The sequence below is a fragment of the Callorhinus ursinus genome, unplaced genomic scaffold, assembly GCF_003265705.2.
Source record: "Callorhinus ursinus isolate GAN/ISIS: 27379988/994484 unplaced genomic scaffold, GSC_fseal_2.0 scaffold9, whole genome shotgun sequence".
In the NCBI taxonomy this organism is placed as follows: domain Eukaryota; kingdom Metazoa; phylum Chordata; class Mammalia; order Carnivora; family Otariidae; genus Callorhinus; species Callorhinus ursinus.
In genome coordinates, this window is record NW_027397071.1 from 17,116,701 (window position 1) to 17,139,461 (window position 22,761).

The window sequence follows — 22,761 nt, forward strand, 5'->3', positions numbered from 1 at the left end:
AAATACTGTCTCATTAGACCCTCAAGAAAGGAATCCACCTTTCCTTTTTAAAAGAGTTTACTCTCAAATCAGAACTTTTGTTTATGATTAAATACTGTTGAAAGTCTTGAAGAAAAGATTAACTTTTAAATTATACAGCAAAATTTTACATGTGCAATGCCTCCAACCAAGTGTATCTACCTGGGTATCACCCTATAGATATATACTTGTATACAAGATACAAAAATGCTTATTTCAGCATTATTTGTAATAAAAAAACAACTGGAGATACCTAATGGACAACCAGCTTATTAACAGTAGATCCATTCTGTGAAATATTATACAGCCAGTAAAAAGCTTGGGATGGACCTCCATGTAGTAATAAAGAAGAGCAGCTATGAAATAAAGTGTTCATGAATGAAAAATATAAGTGACAAAGTGGAAAGCACGATCCCATTTTTTGTATAAAAAGGAGTTATAATTTAACCAGAAGTTCAGTTATCTAGAACATATAGCAACATATTGACCAGTTACTCCCAACAACAAAAGGAAACTTTCACTTTCTATTACATGTCTAGCTGTTTGACTTTTTTAAAACAATGTGCCTCATGTGCTTTTGTAAAAAAAAAAAAATAGTGATAGATCAGAGCAGAACAAAGCTAGTTTTAGTATGGAAAGGAAGCTTTAAAGTTGCTTTTATAAAAGATAGCAGACAGCATATCACTACATTGTTTTAACAACAGTATTTATAAATACCTTTAGAAAGAAGTCAATTTATGAAAGATTACCATTTGGGATGGGACTAGATGGTTGGGAGGCTTTCTTTTCTTTTTTAAATATAATATCCTACTCCACTTTCAAATAAGAGGTTTTTTTTCTTTTAATTTTTGCTCACTTTTCAGTATTTTCCAAATAAAACAAAAGGAAAAAGGAATACCTTTAGATCCTATTTCAAGAGATACAGTATAGGGGCTCTAGATATAAAATATGTTGTCCACATATAAGACTAACTTAACACTTCTAGCGTTGTTCTAAAATTGGAGTTCATTTAAATTATTTTAAGAAATTTCCAGCATGTTTTTAAACGGATTAAATTTTAAAACAAAAAACAGTGAAATTTTAAAGATAAGAATAAAGTAAAGACTCCAGAAATCTACACACACCAGTTCACTAGGGAGTGTGGCAGTATCTGCCTTCTATTATGGCAGAAGGTACTTTCTGGAAGCAAATCACTGAGGTATATTTTCTGAGCTTAAGATATATAAATCGATGGGGTTACCCTAATCACTGAGTCACTTTCAATTTTTCTATACCAACCAAAAAAATATGTATTCATAAAGAAACTCTTAAATTTTGCTTCCTTTGTGAAAACCTTTATAAAACCATGGTATAGCCTCCCTGCTACCTTGCATTTTCAGAAATCCTTGCTTTAATTTTTTATTCCTCCAGATTTTTTCCACTTAACGGTACAACTAGTATAACTCTTTCTCTGATGGTTGACTCTTATATCCTTCCAAAATAGTAATAAACAAACAGCATAGTCCTTGACACAGTATGAACAATTCCAAAGATAACTTAAATTCATAAATGACTACCTTGAGCCTCTGGTCAAAAATTCAGTAATAAAGAACTACTATTTCACAGGGAGAGAAGACTCACTTCTGCCACAGATAGTAAGAAAGTCAGATAAATGAAACATACAGAAAGGATAGGGCTATACAGATAAAAGACAGAATTCCTGTCCCTCAAAATTTCCCAGTTACATATTAGAAAAGCAAACAACTAAAATCAGTATTAACGCCCTATGACCAAGATCTGCCCTTAATTCAACCTGAAAGAATCAGAGACAAGGTCCCTGAGAATTCAAAATTATCTAGAAAGATTAGCAGAACTTAGCCAGCAAAGAGTTTTCCCAAGGCAAAGAAACAACATGGGCTTGAAGGAATAGTGCCATCAAAGAACCCAGCACGTTTGGGAAACTGGGCTGTTTGATTTGGCTGCAGCAGAGGTTATGACAGAAGTAGCAACCACCCCATGACGGACCCTACACGACATGCTAAGGAATTTAGATCTGAGAATTGAAAAAAAATTCCGATTCCAAAATGTTATAAAATGAAAACTCTGATGGGGCTGCCAACCTAAAGATGGAAATTACGAAGTGACACCTTTCACTTGCTTGGTTTCAAAGACTCCATCTGTCCCATCACTGGAAAGACTTGATTTGAACCTGAATATTAAAGATGAATAAGGTGTCAAAGCTGATTTGTGTGTTGCTAAGTGATGCTCTACACAAGTGCTTCTTAAGAAAAAGCAGCACTTCACGCAAATCCCTTTTTTATTGACAACAGGAATCTCGCTGGCTTTTATTGTGGGGTCTATTACTCCTTAAAAGCCTCACCTCAGACAGAAGAAGTAAAACGTGCATTTTTAAGTATTTAGCATTTAAAAATCAAATCTCATGAAGCTCACACACTAGCTCAGAGTAAATCCTCCAGTAACGTCGTGGATTTTCTAAAACAGCATGAGATTACTAACCCTCTGCCAAAAGAACATGTGCTTTGAAATAACAGGAAGAGATCCGCCTTGATTTAAACAGAGCCTTTTGAGAGAGGTAGCCAGTGTTGGGGGTCAAGTGTTTTGGCCAAGTCCTGGCCCTGGGTTAGTCAGGCCTGAGACATAAGAAAATAATTAACTTGGCTTCATTATAAGTCAAGCCACAGCCTTCACAAGTCTTTTTAAAAATCTGCTTTGAGGGGCACCTGGGTGGCTCAGGCCAGGCTCAGGCGGTTAAGCATCTTACTCTTGATTTCGGCTCAGGTCATGATCTTGGGGTCATGAGACGGAGCCCCATGACAGGCTCCTTGCTCAGCTGGGGGGAGGGGAGGAAATCAGCTTGAGATTCTTTCTCCTTCTCTCTCTGCCCCTCCCCCCACTTAGTTGCACTGTTACCGGTGTTTCTGGTTTTGGATTCAGAATACAATGACAGTAACGTGCAGCTTCTTCTGTTTGTAGCTGACCTCTTCTTCCTCACATCCTTGAGTCCAAACTCAAGGTGGTGGGGAGATAGGCTTATCTCCCCACCACCTTAACTCTCTGTCTTCATCTTCATCACTTCTTCCATCCTGGGTGCTTATTTGTCCAGTACCCTGACCTCAGTGTCCATCCAAAGCCACCATTTGGTGATTCTATATAGAAACCCAGCCCGTGTTCTAGCTGGAGGTAGGCCTACTTTAGCTGTGACTGGGGCACCAGCCTGCCTTGCATGCCTCCTACCCTACTGCCCCATGCTATTATGGAAACAGAGATAGTTCCCAGTCGAAAGAACTGGACTAATGAAGTGGTCTAACTTGGTATCAAAGGAAGATAGACCAGAAAGCAGTACCCAAGGTTCAGGAGGTGGAAAGGAGACAGGTATTCAAGGAGTTCTACTCATACATTGGTACAAATGGAAGATTTACTAGGAAGATGTTTAGACAGAGAACTTGAGGGCAGAAGGGAAGGTTCTTGATTCTGAAACACACAAGAAAATGTAGCTGGAAGAGAAAAAATGAGTTAGAGAATTCTCAAAGCTAGTTCTAGTTTAGGTATAGACCTAAACAGTCAGAAGCTGGTTCAGTGGTATCATGCCAAAATATAAACTTTACAACTAAACCTGATGCATTATTGCTTACAAGACATTCTTTTTCCACCTCTAACCCTTTCACACTAGAAATGAAACAAAAACCGTTCAATCTCCTATCTTTAGTAACTGACATGAGTATTTTAGGGCAAATTTCTAGTGTCACCATTGCCCACAATTCTTATATATACACCATATCCTTAATATTGGAACCCACATTAGGATTTCATTTTTGCTTAGCCAATAGATTCGATACAACTGACAGTCAATAAATGAATAAAATGATGGAATAGTAAATAATGAAGAGCAATTCAGAGGTTTATAAATGAGTGTTACTGCAAAAAATGTGACTGTCAAATAGTGTAAGCTCGAACCTATGCAATGCACTTGTTATTCTTACAAGTAAACCACGATATTGTCTATGGTTATTTTAAATTCTGGTTTATAGTAGTTCAGGTTTTAATTTCTGTATTTTAAGAAAGATAAATTCTTAAATCTTTAAAATAGATTATAAAAAATCCTAATACATATTCCTTGAACTATACTACCTGTATCTAAAAAAAAATACAAAAAACAAACAGTAGGAATCAATTATAATTAAAAACTCAAGCCATTGGGGTGCCTGGGTGGCTCAGTCATTAGGCATCTGCCTTTGGCTCAGGTCATGATCCCAGGGTCCTGGGATCAAGCCCCACATTGGGTTCCCTGCTCCGCAGGAAGCCTGCTTCTCCCTCTCCCACTCCCCCTGCTTGTGTTCCTGTTCTTGCTATCTCTCTCTCTGTCAAATAAATAAAATCTTAAAAAAAAAAACCCAGCCATTATTGTTATACATTTTCAAGAATTCTTCCATATTCCTTAACAGTTTTTCTTCATCTTATTTTTGGTAATCTCCTAAAATAAAAAGCAATGGTTTAACTACTAATTTCTGATGTTGCTCATTCCAATTGTGAAACCTACCAAATGCTGTAAGTACCAAATTGAATGTAGCATAAGTGATATTTACAGGGTAAGAATGACCCATGGACCCTTGTTATACAATGTGGTTGGGGGACCAGCAGCATCATATCACCTGGGAGCTTATTAGAAATGCAGAATCAGACCTAGTGAACCAGAAACTGCATTTAATAAGATCCCCAAAGTGATTCTTACACACTTTAGTATTTAAGAAGTACTACAGATAACTGAAGGCTTGCAACTAAATTAGATGTTGACAAATATCCAACTGACTGGAAATTGATGAAAATATCTATAATAATAAAGCAGAAAGGGGGAATTTTTGATTTAGGAATTTGGGAATAAAAAGAGAATCCAACCACAAAATTGTTGCTCCCTTAAAGATGACTTTACTCAAAATGGAAGCTCTACTTTACAAAGACAGGGTCCAGATTTAGGCTTTATGTGAATTCTGTGTCAAGAGGAAACTTAAAAGTAAAAAGAACTTCCATGCTCATGGGTTGGAAGAATTAATACTGAAATGTTGATACCACCCAAAGCAATCTACACACTCAGTGCAATCCCTATCAAGATTCCAATGACATCTTTCACAGAAACAAAACAAACAATCCTAAAATTTGTATGGAACCCACAAAAGACCCCAAGTAGCCAAAACAGTCCTGAGAAAGAACAAATCTGGAGGCATCACACTTCCTGATTTCAAACTATATAACAAAGCTAAAATGATCAAAACAGTATGGTAAGGTCATAAAAGCAGACATAGATCAGTGAAACAAAATAGAGAGCCCAGAAATAAACCCACACATATAAAATAAAATAATTTATAACAAAGGAGCCGAAAATACACAATGGGGAAAGGACAGTCTCTTCAATAAATGGTTTGGGGAACACTGGGCAGCCATATACAAAAGAATGAAACTGGACCACTATCTTACACCATACACAAAAGTTAACTCAAAATGAATTAAAGAACTGAACATCAGACCTACAACCATAAAACCCTCAGAAGGAAACATGGGTAATAAGCTCCTTGATATCAGCTGTGGCAATGAGTTTTTGGCTCTGACATCAAAAAGGCAACAAAAACAAAAATAAACAAGTGGGACTATATCAAACTAAAAAGCTTCTGCAAAGCAAAGTAAACCTTCAACAAAATGAAAAGGCAGCCTACCAAATGGGAGAAAATATTTACAAATCATACGGCTGAAAGGGATTAATATTCATAATATACAAAGAACTCACATAACTCAATAGCAAAAAAACAATCAGATTAAAAAATGGGCAGAGGATCTGAATAGACATTTTCCTAAAGACATACAGATAGCAACAAGTACATGAAAAGGTGCTCACCATCACTAATTATCAGGGAAATATAAATCAAAACGACAATGAGATTTCATTTTACACCTGCCAGAACAGCTATTATCAAAACAAACAAACAAACAAACAAGAAATAGCAAGTGTTGGAGAGATTGTGGAGAAAAGGAAACCTTTGTGCACTGTTGTTTGGCATGTAAATTGGTGCAGCCATTATGGGAAACAGTATGGAAGTTCCTCAAAGAATTTTAAATAGGGTTACCATATGATCCAGCAATTCCACTTCTGCATGAAATGAAAACACTAATTTGAAAAAATATATACACTGCTATGTTCATTGCAACATTATTTACAACAGCAAAGACACGTTAGCAACCTAAGTGTCCATTAATAGATGAACGAATAAAGTGTGAATATACACACACACAATCCAATATATAAATCACACAAATACATAAAGAATGTAACATAAATACATAAAGAATATTATTCAGCCATGAAAAAGAAGGAAATCTTACCATTAGCAACAACATGGATGGAACTTGCGGGCATTGTGCTAAGTGAAATAAGTCAGAAAGAGAAAGACAAACACCATGTGATCTCACTTATATATGAATTCTAAAGAAAAAAAAATTCATAGATAAAGAGAACAGATTAGGAGCAAGATGGCAGAGGAGTAGATCTAAATTTCATCTGGTCCCAGGAATTCAGCTCGATAGTTATCAAACCATTCTGAATACCTACAAACTCAACAGGCAATCAAAGAAAAGAATAGCAGCAATTCTATGAACAGAAAAGCGACCACTTTCTGGAAGATCTCTCTGATTTGTTTAGTGCATATTTTTCTGGGGTTGTTGTTATCCTCTTAGCATTTTGTTCTCTCATTCATCTATTCTCTTCTGGATAAAATGACAAGACAGAAAAACTCACCTCAAAAAAAAAAGATCAGTAAAAAGGCAGTACTGACTGCCAGGGACATAATCAATACGGACATTAGCAAGATGTTGGAACTAGAGTTCAGAATGACAATTATAAAGACACTAGCTGGGCTTAAAAAAAGCATAGAGGATACTAGAGAAACCCTTTCTGAAGAAATAAAAGAACTAAAATCTAATCAAGTCAAAATCAAAAAGGCTATTAATGAGGGGCAATCAAAAATGGAGGCTCACAGTATTATGCTAAGCAAAATACATCAATCACAGAAAGACAAGTATCATATGATCTCACTGATATGAGGAATTTGAGAAATTGAGAAACAAGACAGAGGATCATAGGGAAAGGGAGGGAAAAATGAAACAAGATGAAACCAGAGAGGGAGACAAACCATAAGAGACTCTTAATCTCAGGAAACAAACTGAGGGTTGCTCGAGTGGAGGGGGGTGGAACGGATGGGGTGACTGGGTGATGGACATTGGGGAGGGTAAGTACTATGGTGAGTGCTGTGAATTGTGTAAGACTGATGAATCACAGACCTGTACCTTGGAAACAAATAATACCTTATATGTTAATAAAAAAAATTTTTTTGAAATGGAGGCTCTAACTGCTAGGATAAATGAGGAAGAAGAGAGAATTAGAGAAGACCAAATGATGGAGAATAAAGAAGCTGAGAAAAAGAGAGATAAACAACTACTAGATCATGAGGACAGAATTCGAGAGATAAGTGATACCATAAGACAAAACAATATTAGAATAATTGGGATCCCAGAAGAAGAAGAGAGAGGGGGGCAGAAGGTGTATTGGAGCAAATTATAGCGGGGAACTTCCCTAATTTGGGGAAGGAAACAGGTATCAAAATCCAGGAGGCACAGAGAACCCCCCTCCAAATCAATAAAAATAGGTCAACACCCCAACATCTAATAGTAAAACTTACAAGTCTCAGAGACAAAGAGAAAATTCTGAAAGCAGCTCGGGACAAGAGGTCTGTAACCTACAACGGTAGAAACATTAGATTGGCAGCAGACCTATCCACAGAGACCTGGCAGGCCAGAAAGGACTAGCATGCTATATTCAGAGCACTAAACGATAAAAGTATGCAGCCAAGAATCCTATATCCAGCTAGGCTGTCATTGAAAATAGAAGGAGCAATAAAAAGCTTCCAAGACAAACAAAAACTAAAAGAATTTGCTAACACCAAACCAGCCCTACAAGAAATATTGAAACGGGTCCTCTAAGCAAAGAGAGAGCCTAAAAGTAACATAGACCAGAAAGGAACAGAGACAATATAAAATAACAGTCACCTTACAGGCAATACAATGGCACTAAATTCATATGTTTCAATAGTTACCCTGAATGTAAATGGGCTAAATGCCCCAATCAAGACACAGGGTATCAGATTGGATAAAAAAAATATAAAAAAAAACAAGATCTGGCATCTATATGCTGTCTGCAAGAGACTCATTTTAGACCCAAAGACACCTCCAGATTTAAAATGCAGGAGTGGAAAACCATTTACCATGCTAATGGACATCAAAAGAAAGCTGGGGTGGCAATCCTTATATCAGACCAATTAGATTTTAAAACAAAGACTATAATAAGAGGTGAGGAAGGACACTACATCATACTTAAAGGGTCTATCCACCAAGAAGATCTAACAATTTTAAATATCTATGCCCCTAACATGGGAGCAGCCAATTATATAAGCCAATTAATAAGAAAATCAAAGAAACACATCAACAATAATACAATAATAGTAGGGGACTTTAACACCCTCCTCACTGAAATGGACAGATCATCTAAGCAAAAGATCAACAAGGAAATAAAGGCTTTAAATGACACACTGGACCAGATGGACTTCACAGATATATTCAGAACATTCCACCCCAAAGCAACAGAATACACATTCTTCTCTAGTGCACATGGAACATTGTCCAGAATAGATCACATCCTGGATCACAAATCAGGTCTCAATGGGTACCAAAAGATTGGGATCATTCCCTGTATATTTTCGGACCTTGATGCTTTGAAACTAGAACTCAATCACAAGAGGAAAGTTAGAAAGAACACAAATACATGGAGGCTAAAAAGCATTCTACTAAAGAATGAATGGGTCAACCAGGAAATTGAAGAATTTAAAAAATTCATGGAAACAAACAAAAATGAAAAGACAACTGTTCAAAATCTTTGGGATGCAGCAAAGGTGGTCCTAAGAGGAAAGTATATAGCAATACAAGCCTTTCTCAAGAAACAAGAAAGGTCTCAAATACACAACCTAACCCTACACCTAAAGGAGCTGGAGAAAGAACAGCAAATAAAGCCTAAACCCAGCAGGAGAGAGATATAATAAAGATCAGAGCAATAAAATAGAAACCAAAAGAACAGTAGAACAGATCAACGAAACTAGGAGCTGGTTCTTTGAAAGAATTACTAAGATTGATAAACCCCTGGCCAGACTTATCAAAAAAAAAAAAAGAGAGAGAGAGAGAGAGAGAGAGAGAAGGGACCCAAATAAATAAAATCATGAATGAAAGAGAGATCATAACCAAAACCAAAGAAATACAATTATAAGAACATATTATAAACAATATATGCCAGCAAATTAGATAATCTGGAAGAAATGGATGCATTCCTAGAGATGTATAAACTACCAAAACTGAACCAGGAAAATATAGAAACCTGAACAGACCCATAAGCACTAAGGAAAGTGAAGCAGTAATCAAAATCTCCCAACAAACAGGAGCCCAGAGCCAGATGGCTTCCCAGGGGAATTCTACCAAACATTTAAAGAAGAATTAATACCTATTCTTCTGAAGTTGTTCCAAAGAATAGAAATGGAAGGAAAACTTCCAAACTCATTTTATGAGGCCAGCATTACCTTGATCCCAAAACCAGACAAAGACCTCATCAAAAAGGAGAATTACAGACCAATATCCTTGATGAACATGGATGTAAAAATTCTCACCAAAATACTAGCCAATAGGATCCAACAGTAATTAAAAGTATTATTCACCACGACCAAGTGGGATTTATTCCTGGCTGCAAGGATGGTTCAACATCTGCAAATCAATCAATATGATACAATACATTAATAAAAGAAAGAACATGAACCACCTGATACTCTCAATAGATGCAGAAAAAGCATTTGACAAAGTACAGCATCCTTTCTTGATTAAAACTCTTCACAGTGTAGAGGGAAAGAAAAGATGGTGGATGAGTAGGGGACCCTATTCCAACTGGTCCCCAGAATTGAACTGGATATCTACCAGACCACTCTGAACACCCACGAAATCAGCCTGAGATGTAAGAAGATCTGGATCTCTACAAACAGAATATCTCAGGCGGTTGGTTTTGAGGTATGAAGCAGGGAGCCATGATTCTGCAGGCAGATATTGGAGGATAAACGGCAGCGGGAGGGAGCCTGGCCATGGGGATCCTACACTGCCGGTGAGTGACAGCCTCCCGCGCCGGGACGGGCACAGACTCACAGACCGGTAGCTGTGGGTAAAGGACTTTAGGGCAGACCCCGGGGGAGAAACCTGGAGCGGCGGGGTTGCGCGTGCGAACTGGGAGTGGCTGGTGGTTTTAGAAGCACAAAGGGCAGAGACGTGCCCGAACCTGGAGGCAGGTCTGGGAGCGCTGCAGAGGAGCACACAACCCAGGACACTGCAGTTTATAGCAGCACAGACAGAAACGGAGACAATGTGGCCTGAAGAGCTCACTGAAGAACAGACTGCGATCTCTCTGCTCTGAGGCAGAGGGTTAGAAGTGGTCTCTTCTGCTCTGACTCTCAGAAGAGACGCAAAAAGCCCCCAGGGAAAGCCGCCAGAGAACAAAAGCCCCAAAAAACTGATTCCCACTGAGCCCATCCCCCAACACAGGAGGGCAGGGCAACTCCGCCCAAACAGGGTTGCCTGAGTAACAGCACGGCAGGCCCCTCCCCCAGAAGACAGTCTGGGAAAACAAGAGGCCAGCAACCCTAAGGTCCCTAGAAAACAGGTGCATCTTGCTTGGGTTCTTGTCAATAATTTGGACTCTATACCTTCCCTCAACCACCCATCAACAGAATGACTAGGAGGAGGAGCCCCCAAAATAGAAAAGACTCAGAGATTATGACTTATGCCGCAGATTTACAAATGGATGCAGATAAACCAAGATGTCGGAGATGGAATTCAGGCTAGCAATTGTGAAGACAATGGCTAGAATGGAGAAATCAATTAGTGGCAACATGGAGTCTCTAAGGGCAGAAATGAAAGCTGAATTGGCAGAACTTAAAAATGCTATCAATGAGATCCAATCCAATCTAGATAATCTAACAGCTAGGGTAAGTGAGGCAGAAGAACAAATAAGCGATCTGGAAGACAATATAATAGATAAAAAGGGAAAAGAGGAGGCCAGGGAAAAACAACTCAGAATCCATCAAAATAGAATCAGAGAAATAAGTGACACCATGAAGTGTTCCAATGTCAGAATAATTGGAAACCCAGAGGGAGTGGAGAGAGAGAGAGGACTAGAAGATGTATTTGAGCAAATCGTAGCTGAGAACTTCCCTAATCTAGGGAATGAAACAAATATTCGCGTCCTAGAGGCAGAGAGGGCCCCTCCCAAGATCAAGGAAAACAGGCCAACACCCCAGCATGTAATAGTAAAACTTGCAAATCTTAGAACCAAGGAAACCATCTTAAGGGCAGTTAGGGGGAAAAGATTCCTTACATACAGCGGGAGGAACATCAGAATAACATCAGAGCTATCCACAGAGACCTGGCAAGCCAGAAAGGGCTGGCAAGACATATTCAGGGTACTAAACGTGGAGAACATGCAGCCAACAATACTTTATCCGGCAAGGCTGTCATTTGGAATCGATGGAGAGATGCAGAGCTTCCACGACTGGCAGAAACTGAAAGAATATGTGACCTCTAAGCCGGCCCTGCAAGAAATATTAAGAGGGGTTCTATAAAAGAAGAAAGACCCCAAGAGTGATATACAACAGAAATTTACAGGGACAATCTATAAAAACAATGTCTTCACAGGCAACATGATGATAATTAATTCATATCTTTCAATAATCACTCTCAACGTGAGTGGCCTAAATGCTCCCATAAAACGGCACAGGGTTGCAGACTAGATAAAAAGACAGGACCCAATCATATGGTGTCTACAAGAGACTCATTTTGAACCTAAAGATACATCCAGACTGAAAGTGAAGGGATGGAGATCCATCTTCCATGCCAGCAGACCTCAAAAGAAAGCTGGGGTAGCAATTCTTATATCAGACAAATTAGATTTTAAACTAAAGTCTGTAATTAGAGACACAGAAGGACACTATATCATTCTTAAAGGGTCTATCCAACAAGAAGATCTAACAATTGTAAATATCTATGCCCCCAACATGGGAGCAGCCATCTACATAAGCCAACTGTTAACCAAAATAGTCATATTGATAACAATAATGTTAATTGTAGGAGACCTCAATTCTCCACTCTCAGCAATGGACAGATCATCTAAGCAGAAAATCAACAAGGAAACAAGAGCTTTGAATGATACACTGGACCAGATGGACCTCATAGATATATACAGAACATTCCACACTAAAACAACAGAATACTCATTCTTCTCAGGCGCACATGGACCTTTCTCCAGAATAGACCACATACTGGGTCACAAATCAGGCCTCAACCGATACCAAAAGATTGAGATTATTTCCTGCATATTCTCAGACCACAATGTTTTAAAACTGGAACTCAATCACAAGAAAAAATTTGGCAAAAATTCAACCACTTGGAAACTAAAGTCCATTCTGCTCAAGAATGTTTGGGTCAACCAGGAAATCAAAGAAGAACTTAAACAATTCATGGACATCAATGAGAATGAAAACACAACAGTCCAAAACCTATGGGATACTGCAAAGGCAGTCCTAAGGGGGAAATACATAGCCATCCAAGCCTCACTCAAAAAAACAGAAAAATCCCAAATTCACCAACTAACTCTACATCTTAAAGAACTAGAGAAAAAGCAACAAACGATGCCTAAGCCACACATTAGAAGAGAAATAATTAAAATTAGAGCAGAGATCAATGAATAAGAAACCAGAAACACAGTAGATCAGATCAACAAAACTAGAAGTTGGTTCTTTGAATTAATAAGATCGATAAACCACTGGCCAGACTTATCCAAAAGAAAAGAGAAAGGACCCAAATTAATAAAATTATGGAAGGGGAGAGATCACAACTAACACCAAGGAAATAGAAACAATTATTAGAAATTATTATCAACAACTATACACCAATAAGTGGAGCAACCTGGATGAAATGGATGCCTTCCTGGAAACCTATAAGCTGCCAAGACTGAAACAGGAAGAAATTGACAACCTGAATAGGCCAATAACCAGTAACGAAATTGAAGCAGTGATCAAAAACCTCCCAAAAAACAAGAGTCCAGGGCCTGATGGATTCCCTGGGGAATTCTACCAAACATTCAAAGAAGAAATAATACCTATTCTACTGAAGCTGTTTCAAAAAATAGAAACAGAAGGAAAACTTCCAAACTCATTCTATGAGGTCACCATTACCTTAATCCCCAAACCAGGCAAAGACCCCATCAAAAAGGAGAATTTCAGACCCATATCCCTGATGAATATGGATTCCAAAATCCTCAACAAAATCCTAGCTAATAGGATCCAACAATACATTAAAAGGATCATCCACCACAACCAAGTGGGATTTATCCCCGGGATGCAAGGGTGGTTCAACATTCACAAATCAATCAATGTGATAGAACACATTAATAAGAGGAGGGAGAAGAACCATATGGTCCTCTCAATTGATGCAGAAAAAGCATTTGACAAAATACAACATCCTTTCCTGATTAAAACTCTTCAGAGTATAGGGATAGAGGGAACATTCCTCAAGTTCATAAAATCCATCTATGAGAAACCCACAGTGAATATCATCCTCAATGGGGAAAAGCTGAGAGCCTTTCCCTTAAGATCAGTAACACGTCGAGGATGCCCTCTCTCGCCACTATTGTTCAACATAGTACTAGAAGTCCTAGCAACAGCAATCAGACAACAAAAAGAAATAAAAGGCATTCAAATTGGCAAAGAAGAAGACAAACTCTCTCATTTCGCAGACGAAATGATACTTTATGTGGAAAACCCAAAAGACTCCACCCCCAAATTACTAGAACTCATACAGCAATTCAGTAATGTGGCAGGATACAAAATCAATGCACAGAAATCAGTTGCTTTCTTATACACTAACAACACAACTGTAGAAAGAGAAATTAGAGAAACAATTCCATTTACAATAGCACCAAAACCCATAAGATACCGCGGAATAAACCTAACCAAAGAGGTAAAGGATCTATACTCTAGGAACTACAAACACTCATGAAAAAAATTGCAGAATACACAAAAAGATGGAAAAATATTCCATGCGCATGGATCGGAAGAATAAACATTGTTAAAATGCCTATGCTACCCAGAGCAATCTATACCTTCAATGCCATCCCAATCAAAATTCCAATGACATTTTTCCAAGTGGTGGAACAAACAATCCTAAAATTTGTATGGAATCAGAAAAGACCCCCGAATCTCCAAGGAAATGTTGAAAAAGAAAAACAAAGCTGGGGGCATCACGTTGCCCGATTTCAAGCTATATTACAAAGCTGTGATCACAAGGACAGCATGGTACTGGCACAAAAACAGACATATAGACCAATGGAACAGAACAGAGAACCCAGATATGGACCCTCAACTATGGTCAGATAATCTTTGACAAAGCAAGAAAAAACATGCAATGGAAAAAAGACAGTCTCTTCAATAAATGGTGCTGGGAAAATGGGACAGCCACATGCAGAAGAATGAAACTCGACCATTCTCTAACACCATACACAAAGATAAACTCAAAATGGATGAAAGACCTCAATGTGAGACAGGAATCCATTAAAATCCTAGAGGAGAACATAGGGAGTAACCTCTTTGACATCACCACAGCAACTTCTTTCAAGATACATCTCCAAAAGCTAGTGAAACAAAAGCAAAAATGAACTTTTGGGATTTCATCAAGATAGAAAGCTTCTGCACAGCAAAGGAAACAGTCAACAAAACCAAAAGACAACTGACAGAATGGGAGAAGATATTTGCAAATGACATATCAGATAAAGGGCTAGTATCCAAAATCTATAAAGAACTTATCAAACTCAACACCCGAAGAACAAATAATCCAATCAAGAAATGGGCAGAAGACATGAACAGACATTTCTGCAAAGAAGACAACCAAATGGCCAACAGACACATGAAAAAGTGCTCAACATCTCTCAGCATCAGGGAAATACAAATCAAAACCTCAATGAGATACCACCTCACACCTGTCAGATGGCTAAAATTAACAAGTCAGGAAACGACAGATGTTGGCGAGGATGCGGAGAAAGGGGAACCCTCCTACACTGTTGGTGGGAATGCAAGCTGGTGTAGTCACTCTAGAAAACAGTATGGAAGTTCCTCAAAAAGCTGAAAATAGAGCTACCTTACGATCCAAAGATACAAATGTAGTGATCTGAAAAGGTACGTGCACCCCAACGTTTGTAGCAGCAATGTCCACAATAGCCAAACTATGGAAAGAGCCTAGATGTCCATCAACAGATGAATGGATAAAGAAGATGTAATATTACGCAGCCATCAAAAAAATGAAATCTTGGGCACCTGGGTGGCTCAGCTGGTTAAGCGACTGCCTTCGGCTCAGGTCACGATCCTGGAGTCCCGGGATCGAGTCCCACATCGGGCTCCCTGCTCAGCGGGGAGTCTGCTTCTCCCTCTGACCCTCTTCCCTCTCATGCTCTCTATCTCTCATTCTCTCTCTCTCAAATAAATAAATAAATAAATAATCTTTTAAAAAAATGAAATCTTGCCATTTGCAATGACATGGATGGAACTAGAGGGTATTAAGCGAAATAAGTCAATCAGAGAAAGACAAGTATCATATGATCTCACTGATATGAGGAATCTGAGAAACAAGACAGAGGATCATAGGGGAAGGGAGGGAAAAATGAAACAAGACGAAACCAGAGAGGGAGACAAACCATAAGAGACTCTTAATCTCAGGAAACAAACAGGTTTGCTGGAGTAGAGGGGGGTGGGAGGGATGGGTAAGTGCAATGGTGAGTGCTGTGAATTGTGTAAGATTGATGAATCACAGACCTGTACCCCTAAAACAAATAATAAATATATATATATATAATAAAAATATCTATTAAAATTTTTTAAATAAAAAAAAAGAGAGAGAATAGATTGGTGGTTGCCAGAAATGTGGGATGGGATGTGGGCAAAATGGGTGAAGGGGGTCAAAAGGTACAAACTTCCAATTATAAAATAAGTCCTGGGGATGTAATGTACAGCATGGAGACTGACTATAGTTAATAACACCATACTGTATAACTGAAAGCTGTTAAGAGAATAAATCTTGAAAGTTCTCATCACATGAAAAAGAAATTCATAACTATGTTGTGGTGATGGATGTTAACTAGACTTATGGTGGTGATTATTTCACAATATATACAATTATCAAATATTATATTGTACACCTGAAACTAATATAATGTTACATGTCAACTACATCTTAATAAAAATTTTTAAATTTTTAAATTAAAAATAAATACATAAATAAAAATAAAACATTATATCATGCCCCATTGTAAAGAATCTCCATGGGCTGAAGTCCTTTCTAATGAATGAATGAATGAAAGCTTTAATGGATCATGATCCAGAGGTCTGCATAGTGCCACAAACTGAACATTCAATAAACAGAATCAAACAAGTCATAAAAGCAGCCTGGTCCCACCTCTGTACTTCCACAGGCTGTCCCCGAGAAGGATGAGTTTAAACTTGGCTCAATAATAAAAGAGATGTGTTTGTGCCTCATTTTAAAAACTTTGAGGATGTCTGATAGAACACATATTTTGGGTTCAGAATGGACTTTTTAGCTTAAGAACAACAGTTTTATATAGAAGAAAAACAACTTGATGGTTGTTTCGTAAACAACTTTATTTATACCCTAGAAAAAAAATTAAATATGAGATTTCAGACATAACAAAGAAGAGGTCTTGATCTGCCAATACATAAATTCATCAACTCACAAGGATGTTAATAAACATCCTTCTTACTGCTGGTGAAATAAGAGGAAGCTTTCTTCAAGATGAAGATATCCAACACCCGGCCATATTTTAGTCTTCAAGGACTCGCAGGATGTGCTTCCCTAAAGTCATAGATTTAGAATTAACATTACCTAAAAGGCAATGATTGGATTTTTCACCTCTGAAAGAATACAATCCCTCTAAGTTGCGCAGTCATTTTTGACAGATGAAAACCTGTCAGAAAACTTTTTAATCCTCTTACTTCTCTCCTAATGAATGTGTTACTTATTCATGCTTTTGCGTCATCGATGGTGTCACTCTCTTCACCTCTCCTACCATTAGTCAGGCTTCAAAGCCCTTCACCTCTCCTACCATTAGTCAGGCTTCAAAGCCTGAGACTGACTTTCTGGTACCCACCTGTCTTAAGTCCCCAGTCTAACTTCTGGCCCCTTCAACAAGAGCTGTCCCCTTTAGATGACAATAGTCTCTCTTCAGTCTCCCTCCACCTGGTTCATCTTACACATTGCTGCAGTCCAGAATTCTTTAAATAATGTGTGTATCTCAGGACTCTCTTACTTTAAATAGCCTAAAGTAGAAATACGATGAATAAGAAAAGTTCAGAATGCCCATGCTCACAGAGGATCTGTGTATCTTACTGTACCTATTTCCTGACTATCCACACCAGTGTACACTGTCTACACAGATATATGAGTTTCCTATCTACACAAAGCTGCTGTAACAAATTACCACACACCTCATGGCTCAGAAGACATATTTACTTCCACGCAGTTCTGGAAGTCAGAAGGCCAACATCAGTCTCACTGAGCTAAAGTCAAGGTATTGGCAGGGTTGGTTCTTTCTGGAGGCTCCACAGGAGAATCTGTTTCCTTCCTTTTTCAGCCACCAGTGGCTGCTCGTATTTCTTGGTTTATGGCCCCTTCCTCCAGCTGCAAAGTACATCAATTCAATCTCTGTTTCCAACATCACATTTCTTTTAATTGACTCCTCCTGCATCCCTGTGATTAGATTGAACCTACCAGACTGATCCAGGACAATCATTCCACTTCAAGATCCTTAACTTGATCACATTTGCAAGATCCCCATTTATAATATATTGAGTGGGGTTTATTCCTGGGATGCAAGGCTTATTCAATATTTTTTTTTAGATCAATGCAATCCACCAAATTAACAGGCTAACGAAGAAAATGACATTATCGGGCGCCTGGGTGGCTCAGTTGGTTAAGCGACTGCCTTCGGCTCAGGTCATGATCCTGGAGTCCCGGGATCGAGTCCCGCATCGGGCTCCCTGCTCAGCGGGGAGTCTGCTTCTCCCTCTGACCCTCTTCCCTCTCGTGAACTCTCTCATTCTCTCTCTCTCAAATAAATAAATAAAAAATCTTAAAAAAAAAAACCTCTATTAAAAAAGAAAATGACATTATCAATCAATGCAGAAAAAGCATGACAAAATTCCATACTCATTCATGATAAAACTCTCTGGAAAAGAGAGGGGAACTTCCTCCACTTGATAAAGTACATCTATAGCAAGCCTCTAATTAACATTATATTTAATGGTGAATGCTTCCCCCCAACCCAAAGATTAGGAACAAATGAAGAATGTCTGCTCTCACCACTCTTATTCATCATAGCGCTAAAAGTTCAGACTATACACCAAGGGAAGAAAAGACAAGACATGCAGATTGGAAAGGAAATAAAACTGTCCCTATTTGTAGATAACATGATTGTCTTTGCAGAAATCCCCAGGAATTCATGTGTGCACATGTACACGCGCACACACACACACACACACACACACCTCCCTAAGTTTAGGATATAAAATAAACATAAGTAGAAAATCAATTTTTTATACATACTAGTGATGAACACATGAACTTTGAAATTTAAAATATAATACTATTTATAATAATGCCAAAAAACACAAAATACTTAAATGTAAATCCAACAAAACAAGACTTGTAAGCTGAAAGCTACACATTACTGATGAAAGAAATCAAAAGAGATCTAAATAAATGAAGACACATACTGTGTTTATGGATTGGAAGACTCAACAGTACTAAAGATGTCAATTCTCCCCAAACCGATATAGATAGAGATTTAACACATTCCTATCAAAATCGCAGCATGATTTTTTTGTAGATATGGACAAGATTATTCTAAAATTTACATAGAAAAGAAAAGGTCTGGCATTGCTAAGACAATTTTGTTAAAGAAGGAGAAAGTAGGAGGAACCACTCTTCCGACACGAAGGCTCACTCACTATATAGGTACAGTTTATCCAGAGAGTGTGGTATTAGAAGAAGGACCAATGGAACAAACAGAATAAAGAACAAAGAAATAGATCCATACCTATGCCCATCTAATTTTTAACAAAGATGTCAAAGCAATTCAATGGAGAAAATATAACCTTTCCAACAAAGAGTGCCAGAGCAACTGGACATCCATAGGCAAAAAGAAATGAACCTTAACCTAAGTCTCACGCCTCATACAAAAATTAACTCAAAATGAATCACCAACTTAAATGAAAACACCTAACTACAAACCTTTTAGAAAAAACATGAGAAATTCTGGTGATCTAAGAGCTAAGCAGAGAGATCTTAGATTTGATACTAAAAGCTTGATCTAAAAAAGGGAAAAAATGATAAATGGGACTTCATCAAAATTTAAAATTTTTCCTCTGTGAAAGAGCCTATTAAGAGAATGAAAGACAAGTTATAGACTGAGAGAAAATATTTTCAAAATATTTATCAGACAAAAAACTAGGACCTAGAATGTATAAGGAACTTCTCAAGGGGCACCTGGGTGCCTCAGTCAGTTAAGCATCTGCCTTTGGCTCAGGTCATGATCTCAGGGTCCTAGGATGAGTTCCCTAATCAGTGGGGAGTCTGCTTCTCCCTCTCCCTCTACTCCTCCCCACCACTCGTGCTCTCTCTCTCGCTCTGCTCTCTGTCTCTCAAATAAATAAATAAAATCTTTTAAAAAAAACTCTCAAAATGCAATAATAAGAAAACAACTCAGTAAGAAGGGACAAAGGATTTGAACAGACACTTCAACAAAAAGATACATGGATGGCAAATAAGTACATGAGAAGTTGTTTACAATTACTTACTAGGGGAATGCAATTTAAAACCATAATGACATATCATTACATACTTATCAGAGTGGCTAAAACAAAACAGCAACACCACCAAATGCTGGCAAATATAAAGAAAAAATCATTCATGCATTGCTAGTGAGAATGTAAAATGAAACAGCCACTCTAGAAAACAGTTTGACAGTTTCTTATAAAACTAAACATGTACCATACAACTTACCAACTGCAGTCTTGGGCACTTATCCCAGAGAAATGAAAACTTATGTTCACACAAAAACCTATATACAAACATTTATAGCATCTTTATTCATAATAGCCCAAAACTGTAAACAGCCCAGCTATCCTTCACGGTTAACAAACAGTAGTACATTCATACCCTGGAATACTACTCAGCCATAAAAAGGAACAAGTGAGGGGCGCCTGGGTGGCTCAATCACTTGAGCACCCAATTCTTGATTTCAGCTCAGGTCACGATCTCAGGGTGGTGGGATCGAGCCCTGCGCTGGACTCTGCGCTCAGTGGGGAGTCTGCTTGGGATTCTCTCTCTCCCTCTCCCTCTGCCCCTCCTACTCATAGATGCACTCTCTCTCTCTCAAATAAATAAATAGTTAAAAAAAAAAAAAAGGAACAAGTTACTGATATGTGCAACAGCCTGGATGAACCTCCAGAGAATTACACTGAATAAAAAAATGCCAAGCCTAAAAGGTTGCATGCTCTATGATTCCATATATGTAACATTCTCAAAATGACAAAATATATAAATGGAAAACAGATCAGCAGTTGTCAAAAGGTAACAAGGGGGGCGCCTGGGTGGCTCAGTTGGTTAAGCGACTGCCTTCGGCTCAGGTCATGATCCTGGAGTCCCGGGATCGAGTCCCGCATCGGGCTCCCCGCTCAGTGGGGAGTCTGCTTCTCCCTCTGACCCTCTTCCCTCTCGTGCTCTCTATCTCTCATTCTCTCTCTCTCAAATAAATAAATAAAATTAAAAAAAAAAAACTTAAAAAAAAAAAAAGGTAACAAGGGGATAAGGGCAGGAAAAACATGAGTGTGGCTATACAAAGGCCATGTGAGGAACTCTTTGTGGTGACAGGTCTCTATGTCTTAACTCTATCAATGTCAATATCTTGATTATGATGTTATTCTATAATTTTGCAAGATGTTAGCATTCGGGGAAAGTGGGTAAATACATAGGAGCCCTCTCTATTATTTTTTACAAATGTATGTTAATCTTTAATTAAATTTTAATTAAATTTAATCTTTAATTAAAATAAAAATTTTAATTAACAGTATATGTGTTTGTGTGTGTGTATATATATAAATTTATATAAATAAATTAGGAGAAGGGTTGAGGTTATGTTTAGAATGTTTAGAGAAAGGCACATAAAATGTGAAATAAACTTTCCAGACAGGATGGTTAAAAGTAGTCAGGCGGCGCCTGGGTGGCTCAGTTGGTTAAGTCTTCAACTCTTGGTTTTGGCTCAGGTCATGATCTCAGGCTCATGGGATCAAGCCCCGCGATAGGGCCCATACTCAGCACAGAGTCTGCTTGATATTCACTCTCTTACCTCTCTAGTCCCCCTCCCCCTATTTGTTTGCACTCCTCTCTCTCTCTAAAAAATAAATAAATAAAATCTTTAAAAAAAATAGTCAGGGAAGGAAGTGAACAGAAGTGTGTAGTCACCATGGCATCTTAGGCTCCCTGTGACCTGGTGCCTGCCCCCAGTGGGCCACAGCACCACCCTGCAGTGCAGCAGAGATTATGTAGGTACCCCACACTTCCCTTCTAGACACCTAAGCAAGTGGTCCCAGTGGGGATCTTCACTCATCCCCTTGGCCACCATAACCCCAGGAATTGCTTAATAGAAAGTCATCTGATGGCCCATACCCCATGGCCTCTACTGATGACCCACTTGGCTCTAAAAGACTTTCAGAACCAAACCCATCATGGCACACACTTTGGTTTACCCCTGTCATATCCCAAGACCAACCCTTCCAGGTCATCCAACATCAACTAGACCCTTATCTCCAAATGACACTTACATCTCCTAATTTCCCTTCCCACCCCTCAAATACAGTAATACCATCTTATAATATTCTTTTCAGAAAATAAAGATGAAAATGCTTCACAATTCATCTTATGAAGTCCGCATAACCCTGATACTGAAACTTAAAAGTATTACAAGAAGAGAAAATCACATATCATTACCTTTCATGAACATGAACACAAAAATCCCTAAGAAAATATCAGCATATCAAATCCATCCATATGAGACGTAAAAGCACATCATGACCATTATGATGAAGAGCAATGTGATTCACATTTAGCAGAACAAAGGAGAAAAAATTATATGATTATCTTGATAGATGTAGAAAAAACTGACAAAATCAATACCCATTATTAATAGAAACTCTCAATAAACTAGAAATGGGAGGAAATTTCCTCATTCAGATAAAAGTCATCTGTGAAGGCCCCACATCACATTGAGTGGGGAAAGAATGAATGCTGTCTCTCTAACATCGAGAGCAAGACCAGGATGTCCATTTTCACCAACTAACATTGTACTGGAAATCTCAGCAATAAAGAAAAAAAGGAAAACTACCAGAACTAATAAGTGAAATTAGTAAGGTTGCAAGATACATGGTTAATTTTCAAAAATCAATTTCAGCAAAATTTTAAATTCTGTTCATTAAAAGACATACAGCACAATGTATCTGACAAAAG

The 22,761-nt window shown here is 38.2% G+C and overlaps 1 protein-coding gene across 11 annotated transcripts in view; it reads right to left on the reverse strand.

The window, feature by feature from the left end:
- The window catches only part of CDC14A (cell division cycle 14A), a 187,759-nt gene that overhangs the window by 37,218 nt on the left and 127,780 nt on the right, over positions 1-22,761 (reverse strand). The window lies entirely within an intron of this gene.